Source organism: Pleurodeles waltl, chromosome 3_1, assembly GCF_031143425.1.
Source record: "Pleurodeles waltl isolate 20211129_DDA chromosome 3_1, aPleWal1.hap1.20221129, whole genome shotgun sequence".
Classification (NCBI taxonomy): Eukaryota; Metazoa; Chordata; class Amphibia; order Caudata; family Salamandridae; genus Pleurodeles; species Pleurodeles waltl.
Window position 1 is genome coordinate 1,862,973,967 of NC_090440.1, and position 14,079 is coordinate 1,862,988,045.

Here is a 14,079-nt window from a genome sequence, read left to right on the forward strand (position 1 = left end):
TATGTCAGCTCTATTGTTAGTGTGTGACTGACCGGTCTGTGCCAGCCTGCCACTTCCAGACGAGTTTCTGACCACATGGGGTGAGTGCCCTTGTGCACTCTGTGGTCAGAAAAAAAGCCTGTCCTGTTGCTTCACAGCTCCCCCTGCAGGAAGTGTAACACCTGGCAGTGAGCCTCAAAGGCTAGTGGAGATGCCCACCCCCGGACACAGCACCCACTTTTGGTGGCAAGTCCGGGGAGATAATGAAAAAAACAAGGAGGAGTCACCCCTCAGCCAGGTCCATCCCTAAGGTGACCAGAGCTGAAGTGAGCCCCTCCTTGGAAAATCTTCCATCTTGTTTTGGAGGATTCAGCCCAATAGGGATAGGGATGTGCTTCCCTCCCAAAAGGGAGGGAGCACAAGGAGGATGTAGCCACCCTCAAGGACAGTAGCCATTGGCTACTGCCCTGTGACCATAACACAACCCTAAATTCAGTATTTAGCGGCGACCCTGACCCCAGGACTTTAGATTTCTGACAACCTACAAAGAAGCACTGCTGACCTGAAAAACCCCGTAGAGAAGAAGGAAGACGACAACTGCTTTTGCCCCAGCTCTACCGGCCTGTCTCCTACTTCAGAGAACCTGCACCCCAGTGACGCATCCAGAGGGCCCAGCGATTCGGCCGATGTGTCCACCCTGGGCTGATCTCTCTGCACCCCCACGACGACGCCTGCAGAGGGAATCCCGAGGACCACCCTGACCGTGACTGCCCGGGACGAAGATATCAGATGCCTGGAGAAGCACTGCACCCGCAGCCCCCTGGCCTGTGAGAAACCGACCACCCCTGCAGCAACAACCAGCAGGCGGCCCTCACCCTTGCCTAGTCAGTGGCTGACCTGAGAAGCCCCCCTGTGATCTGCCTGTAGCGTCTGAGTGACCCCTTGGTCCCGCCATTGAAACCTACAGAACACCCGATGCCCTGTTTGCCCACTGCACCTGGCCGCCCCTGTGCCGCTGAGGGTGTGTTTTGTGTGCCAACTTGGGGCCCCCCAGTGCTCTACCAAACTCCCCTGGTCTCTCCTCCGAGGACCCGGGCACTTACCTACCAGCAGACTGGAAATGGAGCACCCCCTGTCTCCATAGGAGCCCATGTTATTTTGGCCCCTCTTTGACCTCTGCACCTGACCGGCCCTGCGTTGCTGGTGCTGGGTGTTTGGGGTTGACTTGAACCCCCAAATGTGGGCTACTAACTATGCCCCACAGGCTGAACTTGCAAGTGATTTACTTACTGTAATAACTAAACTGTACTTATTTCCCCCAGGAACTGTTGAAAATTGCAGTGTCCACTTTTAAAATAGCTTATTGACATTTTATGAAATACTGTGTACATTACTGTTTTGGTTCAAAGTTTTACTATACAAAGTACCTTCCCTTTAATGTACTTACCTGCAATCTGAATCTTGTGGTTCTAAAAATAAATTAACAAAAGTATATTTTTCTATATAAAAACCTATTGGCCTGGAGTTAAGTCATTGAGTGCGTGGTTTCACTTATTGCTTGTGTGTGTGTACAACACATGCTTAACACTACCCTCTGATAAGCCTAACTGCTCGACCACACTACCACAAATAGAGCATTAGTATTATCTATTATTGCATCTGTCAAGCCTCTTGGGGAACCCCTGGACTCTGTGCACACTATATCACATTTTGATATAGTATATACGGAGCCAGATTCCTACACAGACCCCCAGTGCCAGTGCTCCTTTCCCAAAAACATGTAACATGGTGTACAATGTAAGTCCCTATTAAGTGGTACTCCTGGTACCTAGGGCCTGGGTAGAGGAGAGGGTCCCTAACGGCTGCAGCATGTATTGTGCCCCCCTCAGGCACCCACCTAAAAACAAGGTGCACACAGCTGCCACAGCAGTCTGCGTATACTGGTGCAAAACAGGTGAAAACACAACATGTCACACTCATTGTGTGCCATGTCACTATCACTGCATCCAAATGTCTGTCAGTCTCCCCTACAGCAGGTCTGGAAGCACTAAGGCAAGGTGGATTATATTTGATATGTAGGCATATCGGCATGATCAGATATGACCCAGTAATGTCCAGTCCTACTGCTGAGCATTAAAAGTGAACAGGGAAGCCATTTTAAGGTATGGGCACTTGTCAACACAAGTGAGCTAGTCACATAATGGCTTCACTGAACCCTATGCTGTTTGGTATCAAACACCTCGTCTTAAAAAATCCAGGCTGATGCCAGCCTCGGATTTATTATGACATGCACCCAGAAGGCACCTTAGAGGTGTTGCTGAACCCCACTAGTTTATTGGTGTGTTGGCTGACTAGTCTCAACCACTCTGCCACCACCAGACAGGATTCTGTCCCCCAGGAGGTGAGAGACCAGGCTCTTGGAGGTCAGAAACAAAGCCTGCTCCAGAGAGAAGTAGGCCTGTACCACCTTTGTGTTAACCACACCCCTAAGGTGGGCTACCCGAGCTAGACACTCGAGGAAGGGTTCCACCTTCTTATGTTTGGTTGGAAGTAGGCCTTCTAGAATAGGAATATGCCCACAGGAAGTGATCATAGAGGGGGTGTACGTACCCCATGGATAAGCACCCCATTGGCTACTACTCTTCACATCCCTAAAGTCCCCTAAATTCAGTATTTAGGTGACTTCCCGACACCATAAGGACTGATTCCCTGGCCCCAAAAAGAAGGAGGACACCAAAGAGCTGACAAATGTGCGAAAGTCATCTCGTCCAGCAGCTGCTTTGCCTCCAGAACCTGGGTGGACTGCCTGCACTTCTAAAAGCACCACGATCTCCCGTGGAGCTACTTTCCTGCAGACACTCAAGAACTCTTGAAGACTCCAGACCACCTAAACCTGACAGCGGACAGCCCTACTGCACCTGTGCCTCCTAGCCTGAGCTGAAGTGGACAAAGAGTGTCAGATTGGTCCCTAGGCCCTCCAGAGACAAAGTCCATCTTGAGCCTGCCCACTGCAGACTTTTCGCTGACGCCTGCAGCCTTTCTGCAGGCCCCTCCTCTATTGCATCGGCTTCCGGTGACGGAAACCCGACGATCCAGTAAACCTCTGCACCTGGCCACCCCAGACTGAGAAGAAGAGGGCCAAAGGTGCCCCTACATCCCGAGCCTTGTGAGACCTAAGCCCACTTGTTGGTTCGGCCCAGTCCACACCCGCAGCCTCTATCTGCTGGCCCCCCTCTACCGTGGCCATTTCCAGTGACAAACCCGACAGTCCAGGACACCTCAGCTTCCGCCTGCCCTGGATTGAGGAGAAGATGACCAAAGGTGTCCCTACATCCCGAGATTCAAAAGACCTGAGCCCCCGTGTTGGTGTAGGAGGCTGGAGGAGGCTGGCCCTCTATGTAGTGTGCAAAATAAGGTACACTGTGCAGGGGGTCCAGGCAACCACACGTTGGTTTCCAGAGCCAAAAATGAGATTACTTAATGCTCTAATTTGTGAGGTAGCTGATTACCTAATGCTCTAATTTCTGAGGTAGCTTGGTCGAGCAGTTAGGCCAATCTTGGAAAAGTGCAAAGCATTTGTTGTACCCACAGTATCAATCATGCATCTCACACATTCAAAGGAATACCTCGAGACCAATTTACAAAAACACTTCAGATTTTTATATAAATTTTAAGACCACGATTATCAAAACTGGTTAAGTACTTTTCAAGATATGGATTTTTGAAGTTTTAATAAATGCAGTCTTTCTGTGCGTGATTACACACCATAGGAATTAATAGGCGGTCACTTTTAAAAATGCATATGAAATCACACAGTAGGTTTACCAGGTTCCAACGCCTATTTTGTAGGTTGTTCGAGGTCGTCGTGGGCACACTGTGCCAGCTGGAGAGGCCTTTTTCTAACAATTGGTCTTGGGGTCCTTCTTGAGTGTGTCTTTCATTTATTGCCTCTGTGAGGACAACAAACTTCCCCCTGATAAGCCTAACTGCTTGCCCACAAAACCACAAAAGAGAGCTTTTTGGATTGTCATGTATAACCCTGTAAACCAATAAGGATCGCCTGGACCAACCGCATAGTGCCCTCATAAATTGGTGCACTACACAGATAGCCAGCTTCATACAGGAGGGATGGATAAAATTTTGTTCTACAAGTGGGATTCACCCAATGCTCAAGAGGACATCATGTTTAAAATGCTCTTCCCATTTATAATTGAAAGGTTGTATCGCAAAAATTAAGGAAGTTACTTCAAAATGTCAAGGTGGATTGAAAAGCATCAGAGAATAGCTGTCAATATCTGCAGGTCTCTGACTCTTACTATGGATATGGTGGTCTTAAGGTGTGCATTCGACAAATGCTCCTTGGGTACTTTAATGTTGCTATGGATGTGACAGGCCATTAGGGATGGGGCATATTGGGTTTTCCTGCTAAGAAAATGTGCAGATGGTCTGGGACTCTGAATGATTTCCTCAGGACAAAGGTAAATATACATTTACAGCTAAACAAATATACCATTCAATCCAAGGGCATCCTGTAGGAAATCTTCAAAGCGGTGATAAGGAGTAAAGTAATAGTCTTCTTCTGGCTAATGGAGCTGGATAAAAAAACTGAAACTGTGTCACTTGAGAATGCACTACTGGAGCTCGAGTAGGACTAAGCCAAGTAGGTCTATGCTGCTACTTGCAAGAAGTACCTGCTCTTGTGGCTTGAGATGTACAAACATAAGTAAAAACAGGAAGCCATAGCTACTGCATGACTGACCTGGATTGTGGTGGGGCAGAAAATGTCTGAATCAAAAGGAAAGGTAGATGAACCAATATATATTGGCACGGAAGTGGAATTACTATAACCAGACACTCAGGACATACCGCCTGGGGTCAAGGAAAACCTTTCATATTTATTTATCCACTGGACAAGTAGACCTAAGCCTCTGCAGCACCAACCCCTTGACTGCTAGTTCAAAGTACCACATTATGGATTTGTGAGAGAGCACTGTCTGCTGCTAAGGTAATATTTGTATTCAGATGTTCATCCTGTTCGAACTTTTATATAAAGTACCTTAATGCAAATCTTTTATTGCAATGGAGAAAGCATTAAGGGATGCTGTGCACTTGGCTTGCATTACTGACGGCAGTTAAAATGTAAAAGTAAGTACAAATGTTTTCAAAGTTTAACAATCTTAGGCCACCTATATTGCTCCAAGAATGCTAGCTGACAAGATGCAAATACTACAGGTTGATGCAGGAGTCAGGGTTCGACTAGGAGGAATAAAAGAAACCTAGGAAAAATCTAAACTATTAGTGGATAGTCAATGAAGTTGATGGACATGTAGAAAATAATTTGAAAAAAATGTGGAATTGCCTAAACAGCTACAGCTGCCCCAGAGTAAATCAGGCAAAAATCTTGGGTCCTCATTCTAACTTGACTGAGTTCCCAAAATCGACGGATAGTCACATTTTCGGATGAACAGAAAATCACAAGTTATGCTGGTTTACAACATTCCTTGGTGTATATCACGCAAACATGTTACCAGCTGTAGGCTGATGAAATTTCCATGAGGAAAACTGGCCAAAAATGGGAAGCTCATGAACGGGAAAGAAAATGTTACTTACCCAGTAAGCATTTGTTTGTGGCATGTAGTGCTGTAGATTCACATGCTCTCCATACTCCTGCCATCTAGTGTTCGGTTTGGAGTGTTGCAAGTTGTTTTTCTTCAAAGAAGCATTTTTGAGTCACAGGAATGAGTAACTCCTCCTTCTCGGTGATAACGCACATGGAGATCGACACCTTTATTAAAATGTTATCCTGTCGACGGGTGAGAAAAAAAGTGTAGAGGAAGTATAGAAAAATAGATGCCCATGCAAATATAAATATACATGTACAACTATATACAAGTATAAAGTAACTGAAACAGTCACAGGCATCTTGGTAGGAGGGAGGGCGCATGTGAATCTACAGCACTGCATGCCACAAACAGATGCTTACTGGGTAAGTAACATTTTCTGTTTGATGGCATGTGTGGCTGTAGATATACAGACTCTGCATAGACTATAAAGCAGTCCCTTTGTGAAAGCAGTGGCTAGCCTGTAGGAGTTCCAGTTGACTAGTACAGTGTTCTTAATACTGCTTGACCTACATTGGCTTGTTGGCTGCAAGTACATCTTCACAATATTATTCTGTAAATGTATGTGGAGGAGACCATGTAGCTGCCTTACAAATGTCAGCTATGGGTATGTTTCCAAGGCAAGCTATAGTGGTTTCTTTCTTCCTAGCAGAGTCTGCTCTGGGAGTGACTGGAAGTTGTCTTTTTGCTTTAACTTAACAAGTCTGAATACATTTTACTATTCACATAGCTAAGCTGCTGTTGGATTTTGCATTGCCTTTATGTGGTATTGAGAAAGCTACAAAGAGCTGTTTAGTCCTTCTAAACTCTTTAGTTCCATCAATGTAGAACACTAATGCATGTTTAACATCTAAAGTGTGAAGGGCTCTTTTGGCAACTGAGTCAGGCTGCAGAAAGAAGACTGGTAATACAATGGATTAATTAATGCGGAATTGAGAGATCAATTTAAGGAGGAACTTTGGATTAGTGTGAAGAACCACTTTGTCCCTATGAATTTGGAAGAAAGGTTCTTCTTCCAAGTTTAGGGCCTGGAGCTCACTAACATGTGAGAGATGCGATAGCAACTAAAAAAGCCACTTTCCATAAGAGGCACTGAAGAGCACATGAGTGAAGTGGCTCAAAAGGAGGTCTCATGAGCTTGGTAAGGGCAATATTGAGGTTCCATGATGGTACAGGAGGCACTCTTGGTGGAATGATCAATTTTATGCCTTCCATGAAAACTTTGATCACTGGAATTCTAAGCAGGGATGTACGTTGTCTGTTTTGTAAATATGCAGCTATAGCTGCAAGATGTAAGGGAAAGGAGGTGTAAGCTAAATTTGCTTTCTCTAGTTGAAGCAAGTAGCAGACAATGTCTGATAGGAGCTTTAATGGGATTAATGACTTTGGGTTGACAGAAGCAAACAAAGTGTTTCTACTTTGCAGCATAACATGCTCTGGTAGTAGGTTTATGAGCATTTCTGAGAATGTCCACACATTTTGCAGGCAAATCTAGGCAACCAAACTCTACGACCTCAGAAGCCATATTGCAAAGTTGGAAGAGTTGGGGTCTGGGTGTCTGACCTGATATTCATTTTGAGTGAGAAGGTCTGGCCTGCTGGGAAGCTTCTCGTGGGGGACTACTGAGAGATCCAGTTGTGTGGTGAACCAGGGCTGCCGCACCCATGTGTGAGCTACAAGGATCATGTTGAGAGATGTCTACCTTATCCGTCGAACTAGAAATAGAATGAGAAAGAGAGATGGAAAAGAGTAGGCAAATATACCTGACTAATTCATCCATAGAGCATTGCCCTTGGATAGAGGATGTGGGTACCTGGTGGCAAAGTCTTGACATTTTGTGTTTTCTGCTGTGGTGAAAAGATCTATTTGAGTAATTCCACACTTTCTGAAGTATTTTTGAAGGACTTGGATGTGGAGTTCCCATTCGTGGAGTTTTTGCTGCATCCTGCTGAGCAGGTCTGCAAAGTCGCTGTCAGTTTCTGAGAGATACTCTGCAACAAGGTGACTGTGATAGTGGAGAGCCCATTTCTATATTGTCTGAAAGAGTTGTGGCAATTGGAGAGACCATGTCCTCCTTGTTTCTGAAGGTAGTACATTGCTGTCATGTTGTCAGCGCAGACTAGTGTAGGAAGGTAGCCTCTTTCTAGCCTTGTTACCCCCACTTTTGGCCTGTTTGTGAGTATATGTCAGGGTGTTTTTACTGTCTCACTGGGATCCTGCTAGCCAGGGCCCCAGTGCTCATAGTGGAAACCCTATGTTGCCAGTGTGTTTGATATGTGTCACTGGGATCCTGCTAGCCAGGACCCCAGTGCTCATAAGTTTGTGGCCTGCATGTGTTCCCTCTGTGGTGCCTAACTGTATCACTGCTGCTCGTCTAACCAGAACCTCAGTGTTTATGCTCTCTCTGCTTTTAAAATTGTCACTGCAGGCTAGTGACTAATTTTACCAATTCTGATTGGCACACTGGAACACCCTTATAATTCCTTAGTATATGGTACCTTGGTACCCAGGTTATTGGGGTTCCAGGAGATCCCTATGGGCTGCAGCATTTCTTTTGCCACCCATGGGGAGCTCAGACAATTCAGACACAGGACTGCCACTGCAGCCTGAGTGAAATAACATCCACGTTATTTTACAGCCATTTTACACTGCACTTAAGTAACTTATAAGTCACCTATATGTCTAACCCTCAATTACTGAAAGGTAGGTGCAACGTTACTAAGTGTGAGGGCACCCTGGAACTAGCCAAGGTGCCCCCACATTGTTTAGGGCAATTTTCCCGGACTTTGTGAGTGCAGGGACACCATTACACGCGTGAACTACATATAGGTCAATACCTATGTGAAGCTTCTAAATGGTAACTCCGAACATGGCCATGTAACATGTCTAGGATCATGGAATTGTCACCCCAATACCATTCTGGTATTGAGGTGATAATTCCATTCATCCCCGGGGCTCCAGCATAGAGCCCGGGTACTGCCAAACTAGCTCTCTGGGGTTTTCTATGCAGCTACCACTGCTGCCAACCCTCAGACAGGTTTCTGCCCCCCTGGGGCCTCGCAGCCCAGTCCAAGGAAGGCAGAACAAAGGATTTCCTCTGAGAGAGGGTGTTACACCCTCTCCCTTTGGAAATAGGTGTTAAGGGCCTGAAAGGAGTAGCCTCTCCTGGCCTCTGGAAATGCTTTGAAGGGCACAGATGGTGCACTCCTTAAATAAGCCTAAGCTTAAGCATAAGCCATTCTACACCGGTTCAGGAATCCCCCCAACCCTGCTCTGGCGCAAAACTGGACAAAGGAAAGGGGAGTGACCACTCCCCTGACCAGAACCTCCCCTGGGGAGGTGCCCAGAGCTCCTCCAGTTAGTCCCAGACCTATGCTATCTTGAATGCAGAGGTGTGAGGGCACAATGGAGACCTCTGAGTGGCCAGTACCAGCAGGTGACGTCAGAGACCCCTCCTGATAGGTGCTTACCTCTCTCTGTAGCCAATCCTCCTCTGAGGGCTATTTAGGGTCTCTCCTGTGGGTTTCTCTTCAGATAACGAATGCAAGAGCTCACCAGAGTTCCTCTGCACTTCTCTCTTTGACTTCTGCCAAGGACTGACCGCTGACTGCTCCAGGACGCCTGCAAAACCACAACAAAGTAGCAAGAAGACTACCAGCAACATTGTAGCGCCTCATCCTGCCGGGCTTTCTCGACTGTTTCCTGGTTGTGCATGCTCTGAGGGCTGTCTGCCTTCACTCTGCACTGAAAGGCAAGAAGAAATCTCCTGTGGGTCAACGGAATCTTCCCCCTGCTAACGCAGGCACCAAACTTCTGCATCACCGGTCCTCCGGGTCACCTCTCATCTTGACGAGCGTGGTCCCTGGGACACAGGAGCTGGATCTAAGTGTCCCCGACAGTTCAGTGGCCCTTCTGTCCAAATTTGGTGGAGGTAAGTCCTTGCCTCCCCACGCCAGACAGTAATCCTGTGTCTTGCGTGAACTGCAGCTGCTAGGGCTTCTGTGCACTTTTAAAAGACTTCCTTCGTGCACAGCACAGCCCAGGTCCCCAGCACTCCGTCCTGCATTGCCCAACTTGCTGAGTTGGACTCCGACTTCGTGGGACCCTCTTTTGTTGTGCTGAGACGACCGTCGTGCTCAGATATTCTGAACGCCTGTTCAAGTGCTTCTGCGGGTTCTGCCTGCTTCTGCGTGGGCTCTCTGTGTTACTGAGCACCCCCTCTGTCTACTCCTCCAAGGGGCGACCTCCTGGTCCTTCCTGGGCCCTGGCAGAACCCAAAATCTTCAACTGCGGCTCTTGTAGCTAGCAAGGCTTGTTTGCGGTCTTTCTGCGTGGAAACAACTCTGCATCCTCCAGCACGCCGTGGGACATCTTCTGACAAAAGGAGAAGTTCCTAGCACCTCCCGTTGTTGCAGAATCTTCGGCTTCTTCCACCCGGAGGCAGCCCTTTTGCACCTTCATCCGGGGTTTAGTTGGCTCCTGCCCCTCCGGACACTTGCGTGACTCTTGGACTTGGTACCTTTCCTTTGCAGGTCCCTCAGGTCCAAGAATCCGTCTTCAGTGCTTTGCAGTCAGTTGTTGTCTTTGCAGAATCCCCTATCTCGACTTTACTGTCTTTCTGGGGTAGTAGGGTAACTTTACTCCTACTTTTCAGGGTGTTGGGGTGGGGTATCTTGGACACCCTTAGGGTTTTCTTACACTCCCAGCGACCCTCTACACATTAAACTACAATATCCCTGGGGTCCATTCGTGGTTCGCATTCCACTTTTGGAGTAAATGGTTTGTGTTGCCCCTAGGCCTATTGTCTCCTATTGCATCCTATTGTGATTCTACAGTGTTCGCACTACTTTCCTAAGTGTTTACTTACCTGATTTTGGTTTGTGTATACATTTTGTGTATGTTACTTACCTCCTGAGGGAGTATATCCTCTGAGATACTTTTGGCATATTGTCACAAAAAAAAAGGACCTTTATTTTTAGTAACTCTGATACAGTGCTACATGATATAGTAGCACATGATATAAGTGGTATAGTAGGTATGTCTCCTAGTTCAGCCTAAGCTGCTCTGCTATAGCTACCTCTATCAGCCTAAGCTGCTAGAACACTTCTAATCTACTAATAAGGGATACCTGGACCAGGCACAAGGTGTGAGTACCACAAGGTACCCACTGTAAGCCAGGCCAGCCTCCTACAACTTGTACAACTTTTTGAGAGAGGTGATGATGAAATGCATTCAGGGCTCGAAATATTGCCTGAAGCTTGAGGAAGTTGATATGTAGGAATTGATGATGGTATCCCAATGGCTCTGTACTCGGAGTTCTTAAAGGTGAGCGCCCCAGCCTGTATGTGACGCGTCTGCAGTCAGAATGATCCGACACACAGGGTCTAGAAAAGGCCGCCCTTTTGAAGAGAGTGGTGAGTATGGCGGTCTAACAACACTAGATCTTCCCAGTGCCCCTGTGATTGAGCCCACTGACGAGACAGACACTGCTGTAGGGGACGCATGTGGATACTGACGTGGGGAACGATGGCAATGCAAGAGGTCATCATCCCTAACAGGGCATCACAGTCCTGACCATGTATGATGAATTCTCTCGAAAATGAGGTAAGAGAGACTGAAAGTTGTGAACACGAGCGAGATTGGGGAACGATATCCCCAACTCTGCATTCAGAACAGCTCCTTTATAAGGCTGTTTCTGACGAGGTTGAAGGTGGGATTTGAGAAAGTTTAGTGTGAAACTTATGTGTACAGAAGGTCCACTGTCATCTGAGTGTGATGTTGGCATTGTGGTAATGTGCTAGTTTTGGTGAGCCAGTCATCTAGGATAGGGAATACGTGTACATTTTGTATTCTGACATGCGCTGCTACTACTGCAAAACACTTTGTGAAGACCCTGGGAGCTGTGGTGACTCTGAAAAGAAGAACCGTGAATTGATAGTGCTTGCCTACAATTACAAATCTGAGATATCTGCGGTGTGCAGGTTGGACCAGGGTATGGAAGTAGGCCTCCTTTAGATCTAAGGCCATCATAAAGTCACCCTGTTATAAGAGGGGGATAACATCTTGAAGAGTAACCATGTTAAAGTGTTCTGATAAAATGTAGTGGTTTAAGGGCCTTAAGTCCAGAATGGGCCTGAGAAAGCTGTCTTTTGGGGAATGAGGAAGTTTAGGGAATATACACCTGTTCCTTGTGCGTTGGCAGAACTAGCTCGTTGGCCCCTTTGAGAAGAAGGGATTGCACTTCTTGTTTGAGAAGAAAAAGGTGTTCTTGAGAGAGCTTGTGAGATTAAGGGGAATATTTTGGAGGAGTGTTAATGCTTCCAGACAATAACAATGTTGGATAATGAAAAGGACCCACTGGTCCTATGTGATGTTGACCCACTGTGTATGGAAAGGTTGAAGTCATCCCCTGACAGATGTGGAGCGGGGGGTTGGAAGACGTAGGTGGTCACTGTTAAGATGTTGTTGTAGAGGTGCGGATGGTGGCGCTCTTGCCTTACCTTGGGTGTTATTACCTCTATAGGCTCCTATTGAGGATCCTTGTGAGTATGAACTGGATGGCTGTCTGGGTTGAGTTTGGAGGCTTCTGTGCTTTTCGGTCTGTAACCCCCTCTGAATATGGGGTGACGAAAAGTAGCTTTTTCGGAGGGGGACTGTAAAGCACCCATGTCTTGTGGTATCTGTCTTTTTTCAGCTTCTCAAGGGTGGAGTAAACATGAGAGCCAAAAAGATGTTCCTTATTGAAAGGTATATAGAATACATCTTGTAGTACCTCAGGTTTAAAACCTGAGTATCAAGCAAGGCATGTCTCCTTAATAGGATCCTGTTGCTGATACCGCGTGCAGCCATGTCCACGCATGTAGGGCACATCTGAAGGAGTTATTACTGATTGTTTGCCCCTCCGTGACAACCTGTTGTTCTCTTTTTTGGTGCTCATCTGCGAGATACTGAAGGACCTTCCTCCATCTCATCTCAATGAGCCCGATCATATCTCGTAAGTAAAGCCTGTGAGTTGGTGATGTGCCGATTATTGGCTGCTTGCACAGCTACTCTCTTACCTGCAACGTCAATCTTTTTGCTCCCCTTGTCTAGAGGAGGAGAGTCCCCATGGCATGACTATTGGCCCATTTGAATTTAGTGGTAGCCACAACAGAATCTGGAGGGACCTTTGATCTTTTGTAAGGTGGATCAGAGAAAGCAGCTCTGTACTTTTTGTCTACTCTTGGGGTGATAACCCTAGAGTGGACTGGTTCCTTAAAAAATTTGTCTGCATAATGAAGCATGCCAAGGAGCATGACAAAGAGCCTGATATCCCCATGGGCAGACATTGGGGTATCAAATAGAAAGTCTTCCTCAATGGGGTCCCGTGTACAGCTCAAGATTGTGGAAAGCGACTGCTCAAGCTATTAACTGTTGGTAGGATGTGGCATCCTCTGGTGGTGAGGGTCGTGCGGGGTATAAAGCCAGATCTGTGGAAATCAAGCAATCAGGGTCCCATGTGTCCCATGGATCGGAGTCCTACTGTGTCCCACCCAAAACTACTACAGTGAATAAAGGGGAACCCTGCAGTGTTAGACGTCCTGCAGGAGGAGAGGCAGGTGAATTAGGAGGGGAGAAAGAAGGAGAAGCAGGGAGTGGAGGTGGTGGAGATGTCTGAGGAGGAGGAAGAGGAAAAGGCTTGAGAATGGTGGTGGTAGCCTTGTCCTAAGTCTTCTCTGGAAGTGGTGAAGTATCCACAGCCTCCTGAAAGGACAGTTTGTTGTTGAAGGTGACGGGGGAAGCAATAATGTGCCCTGTACCCTCCTGGATGTGGAGGTTGTGCTGAAGAGCATCAATGGTCTCCAAAACAGGTTCAAAGGGAGAAGGTGTGGCCGAAGATTGACTAGAGTCTTTCGGCTCCTAAGATGTTGAATCCCTGGTTTTCAACACAGATGATTTCGGTTGGTGTCTTTTTGTTGGAGCCGAAGCGGAGGTGGAGCTTGTTCGGCTGAGTGGAAATGGTGACAACAGCTCGGATCGAAGATGTTGAGGGAGATGCCGAAGATGCTTGGCCTTTGCAATTTTAGATGCCGAGCTGAAGAATAGGGCATCCAAGCCTGTTTTAAGGAACTTACCATCACCTGGAGGCAGTGGCCGTCCTGCAACCTCGGTAAGAGGATTTTTGGCAGCTTTAGAGGGGGGCAGGAGGGCCACAGTACTCACTGGTTGCGCCAATGTCTCCTCGTGGCTTTCAATATCCAACTGGACATCAGAGTCCCAGATGTAGCAGGCATGTGCTCACTCCTTCAAGGCGTGCGCCTCCCTGAAGATGTCAGGAGTGTCTTCCGGAGTCTTCTGTACCATCTCCAGTCAACAAGCTCTTTGGTTCCGGAGGGTCTTTTTTCGATCAGAAGGATCTGCAGGCGCCACAGGAGGCTTCTTGATGGTCGGGGTAAAGGCATAGGTTACACACCAGATGTTGGTTGGTTAGTGGGTATTT

The 14,079-nt window shown here is 47.1% G+C and overlaps 1 protein-coding gene across 3 annotated transcripts in view; it reads right to left on the bottom strand.

Moving 5' to 3' along the window:
• The window catches only part of PIKFYVE (phosphoinositide kinase, FYVE-type zinc finger containing), a 1,212,885-nt gene that overhangs the window by 227,130 nt on the left and 971,676 nt on the right, over positions 1-14,079 (bottom strand). The gene's annotated exons all lie outside the window — the stretch shown is intronic.